A 5212-nucleotide genomic window follows, 5' to 3' on the forward strand; every position below is an offset into this window, starting at 1 on the left:
TCCCCACCACTGGCCTCCTACTCACTGTTTGGGGTAAGTGCAAAGTCACCGAGATGGGCATTATGGTATCGCAGGCATCAGTAAGTGTGTGGTAGATGTTAGCTGTTATTACCAGCCATTTTGCAGGCTAGAAGAATCAGATTCCTGCCAGGTTAAATGATTGCCCAGGGTCACGGAAGCTGTCAGTGGAGGAGGGGGACCTACATCCGGGCTCGTGAAGGATCCCATGGGTCGCCTTGCAGAGCTCATGGCCCACAGCATCCGGTGGAGGCAAGTCACACAAGCCCCCAAGCGCCTTCCATGCAGGCCACATGTAACCCGTGTACACCTGGCCCTGCTGTGTACACGTAACTATGCAGGTATCCTGAGCACACAGCACAAACCCACAAGCCTCCGTGTGCCTCTGTAATGGATCGGCCACCCATGGCTCAGGCAGATGCATCCCTGTATCACATATATTCATACCGGTGCATTTACACCCTGCTACCTGCACCCCCCACACACATTTCACCTGCGGTGTGCACACAACAAATGTATGTGCATGCCACACACACCTTCTGCGTGTGTCCTTCACCCTCACAGTGTGTACTTCCTTTATGTCATTTACCTATAACCTTTGGACACATATTTCACACACCCAGCATATGGAACGTGTGTGCTTGTTTCTCTGCCCGGCCCCTGTGGGCAGCTCCCCTGGCCTAGGTATGTCCACCAGGGGAGAAGGAGGTCAGAGGAGCAGGGCCTGGACCCCCATCACAGGGGAGAGGAGGTGGCTCCTGGCTTCACAGCCAGTGACCAGGAAATTATAGTCGACACCAGACCAAAGCGGCCTCTTCCCTGGCCAGGTAATCAGGCCTCTCCCGGATTCGGCCTGACAGTTTAAATGTTGTAATTCCGCTGCCAGGGCCCCGCTGCTCCCCAGTCCAGTCTCAGCCTAGGCCTCGGCCCGCTGTCGTAATTAGACCCACGTTTTCATTACCCTGAGATTAGACAGGTCCCCTCCGGCTGGCCGGAAGAAGTCTGCAGCTGCTCGGAACCTTTCCCTGCACGAACGAACGCATTTACCTGATTATGGAGTTTATTTTATAGCAATTGCTCCAGAGCCCTGGAGGCCTCCTTCACCCCACCTCCGCTCCCAGCCCCCATAAGCCTCTACCAGCTCGGGACAAGTGGTTTCAGCCTAGTGTATTGACACTCCCTCCCCCAGGCTCCCAATCCTGGAGGCCCCCTGAGTGAACTGGGACCCCTTTCAAAAAATCATTTAAGGAATTTGGGGAGGGCAGGAAAAGCATTTGAGAAATCTTCTCCTGGGGTGCATATGGGGTCCCTAAGGGGATCTTCCTTCGGAAGCTGTGTTTCATTTATTCATTCAACAAACATATTCAGGTAAAAGCAACACTATCACTAGGTGAGGGCATTCATTTATTCTACACCAACCATGTAAATATGCACTGCGCCACTGCCCTGCTACAGATCAGAGTCCAGAGGACAGACCCACAGTTTTCATTGCACATGATGTAAGCTTGTGTTGGGGCCAAGAGACCTGCAGGCTGACTCGGAAAGAAAAGATGAGGAAGGGAACATCTCAGGCAGAAGGCTCAGAGAGCGCAAAAGCTTGCAGAGGGAAGCCTGGTGTGTGCAAGGAGATCTGGGACAGGAGCTAGGCAGGCAGGGCTCCAACCATAAAGGGCTTCAAATGCTGGGCTAAACAGTTCGCACTTACCCTGAGGACCCAGGAACCCTGAGAAGGCTGTCGTTTTGTTTGTAGGTTATTTTTTAAAGCCAGGGTCTCCTTATGTTGCTGAGGCTGGCCTCAAATTCCTGGCCTCCAGCGATCCCCTGCCTCAGCCTCCTGAGTACAGCTGTGACCACAGAGGTGTGTGGCTGCGCCCAGCTCCCCCGGGGAGATTCAGAACAAGAGAGGGACTCCCGCTACCGCGTGTACATCCTGGACACTCGCTGTGTGCCAAGCGAGGTACTGAATGTTTCGTATGCAGTAATTCATCCACACATCAGCCCCACGAAGCAAGGCCTCCAGGCCCACAGACCCTTATCCTCTCCCATGGTGAAATTTGAAAGCTTTTGGTGACCAGACAACAGACTTTTCCAGGGTCTAATGCTCAAAATGACTTGAGCTAAAGAGAGGTTGTTTGGGCCTCGCTGGTTCACCACCTGGTGCATATGCTCACATGTTTTGTTGAAAAACAAACTGCGGTCAGGGATATAGCTCAGTGGCACAAGTGTCTGCCTGGCAAGCACAAGGTCCTGAGTTCGATTCCTGCTACCAAAAAAAAAAAAAAGAAAAACAAAATGAATGGGTTTGCTTATAAGAAATGCCCAAGCGCCAGGCATGGTGGCACACGCCTGTAATCCCAGCCTTCAGGAGGCTGAGGTAGGAGGATTGCTGTGAGTTTGAGACCAGCCCTGGGCTATAAAGTGAGCTCAAGGCCAGCCTGAACTGCATAGTAAGACCCTGTCTCAAAAAGACAAAAAAAAAAAAAGAAAAAAAGAAAAAAAGAAAGAAAGAAAGAAAGAAAGAAAGAAAGAAAGAAAGAAAGAAAGAAAGAAAGAAAGAAAAAGAAATGCCCAGACCCTAGCAGGAGGTCATGCAGTTTATGGGTTGGCTCTGTATGAGTTTTATAGGTAGAAAAAATCTGAAACCCATCTGACTTCTCAGGTTTTAGTGTAGGGACCTTGAATTTATAATCACTATTGTATATTTTTTTGCTTTGTTTTTGTTTTTGTTTTTTTACACACAGTCTCATGTAGTTCAGGCTGGCCTTGAACGTACTGTGTAGCCCAGGCTGGCCTCAAACTCACACCAATCCTCCTGCCTCAGCCTCCCCAGTGCTGGGATTACAGGCATGTGCCATGACACCTGGCTGATCCCCACTGTATGGATGAGAAGACTGTCACACTTCAGGTGACACAGCTAGACAGAACCCCAAGTCCATCTTCTTGATATTCAGGCCCTGCAATGATGTCTTGCTTACGTCCCTTCATGAACTGGAAGCGTCTTGCAGCCATTTCGTGCACGTGAGCTCCCTGCCCTGAGATGTGGGGTCTCAGTCTGGAAGGCTGAGAGCATCAACAGCCTGAGCGCCAGCTCTGCAGTGGGTTAGGCCGGGGTTCAAGTCCCGGCTGGGACAGTCACGAGCTGAGTGAGCGGGGACAGTCACTCTCCTCTGGGTCTCACTGTGCACATCTCCACCGTGGGACTAACACAGGCCTCTCCGTTGTGAAGACCCGCTGAGGCCATGCTTGCGGAGCGCCTGGCGCAAGGCTTCTGCTCTGGGTAACTGCTGCTGCAGTCCCTCTGAGCTGCCGGGGGTGTTGTCGATGCTTAGTAAAGACCTCTGATTATTCCTTTCCCTGAAACAACAGGTGCTTCATTAAAAAAGAAACAAGCAAATAAACAAAACAGAAACCAGACAAACCCTGAGCCTGGCCTCCAGGCTGCAGGACCATGGCCCCGGCCTCACCTGCCAGAAGCTTCCCTGCGGGATTCCTTACCACAGACACCGAGCACCAGGGCTCCCTGTTACCTCTCCGAGCTCCTCATCGCCATGGCCTTTCTTGGGCCCCTCCTGCCAGCCGGCACTCCTTTTCCATGCCCCGGTGGAGCATATCTAAATTCTACAACCCGTGCGTTACTTACTAATTCACTTATTCCTGGCAAATGCTTCACCCAGTGTCTGCTTTGTGCCCAGCTCCGCACTCAGCACTTTCACTTAAGTCAGTCTTCATGGCAGCTTTGCAAGGAAAGGATTGCTGTCCGTGCTTCACAGAGGCGGGAGCTGGGCTCAGAGAGGTGAAGTCACTCACCTGCCATGACCCAGAGCTGGGACTTGGCACAGACCTACCAGCCTCCGGAGCCCAGCTCTTTCCTCTCCAGCCTGCACGTACCACAGCACCGGGCCAGAACGCAGGCCTGCTAGGGGAAGCAGCCCTCTGCGCCCGGGTGGGAATGGGCAGGAGGCTGGTCAGGTGGGTCAGGACCCACTTGAAATAGGATTGGGGAGCAGGTTCATTCTGTCAGGAGGGCCTGAAGGTCAGGGGAGGGGAGCTTCTCTAGGGGAGCCTGCCACAGACAGTGACCAGCTTGGACCCAGCTGAAAACAGAGGCCCGGATAGGACAACCCCAGTCTGCTTGAGGAGTCAGCGGGAGCCCTTGACCCTCCCCACCACACCACACCCCCCAGCTCCCAGCTTCCTCTTGCAGGCTGGTGGGAGCACAGGTCTGAGGTGAATGAGATGTGGCTGCTCCCCTGCTATTCTTGACTGGGAGGAAGAGGCGGCCAGGCCAGTGCAGGGCACAGCAGGAAGGCTCAGAAGAGAGCAGAAGCGAACCTGCATGAAACAGGTCTGCATGAGATGTTGTCGTGAGCTCTGGGCTTGCAGCTGGACTCATCGGGGGCATTGTTATGGGTTCTAGGTCTTCAGACTCCTCCTTCCAGGGCTCAGAGCTCTAACAGGGGATCCCTGGGTCTCCGATCACCTGTTTCTCACAGAGGCCAGCTCTGGCAACACATGCAGCAGACAGCAAAGGCGCAGAGGCAGCCTGGCAAAAGGATCTGGCTGCAGAGAGATGGAGTGAGGGCCACGGAGGCAGGGAGAGAGAAAGAGGAGGAAGGGACACAGCCACACTGGAGAACAGAGACGCACGCAGAAGCAGGAGCCTGGGAAGGTAGAGGGAAAGCAGAAAGCCATGTGGGCAGCAAGGGGTGGACCCATCCAGCGGGGAAGAAGGCCTCTGTGACTGCACACAGGACAGAATGATGAGGAAATAGTCCCCAGAGGCAGCCAGAGGAACAGAGGGGCAGTCCCAGACCACACCAGGAGGCTGGCATCAATTCTGTGTGACTCTTTGCTGGATCTAGCCCTCTCTGGACCACGGCTGTCCCACTGGCAGCATGGAAGCCTCCTGCTTGAGTTCAGATTCCTGGGTCTTTACAACACCAATCAGGGAGGCAAGGGCAGGGGTAGGAAGGAACCTGAGCCTGGGGCTGTGGCACACAGGGGGATCGTTCGCAGAGGCTGGCTATGGCTCTATCCTCTTCAGGATTCCACGGTGTCTGTGATGATGACGGCAGCTCTGGTCACCTTCCTGATCGGTCCCTGGTGACTTGTGGGGAATGACAACGGGTGGTCAACTTGTAACACCCAGCTGAACTGAACCAGCGTGGTGCTGGGTGCGGGAGGCCCACCTGAG

Source organism: Chinchilla lanigera, unplaced genomic scaffold, assembly GCF_000276665.1.
Source record: "Chinchilla lanigera isolate Chin_1 unplaced genomic scaffold, ChiLan1.0 scaffold00018, whole genome shotgun sequence".
NCBI lineage: Eukaryota > Metazoa > Chordata > Mammalia > Rodentia > Chinchillidae > Chinchilla > Chinchilla lanigera.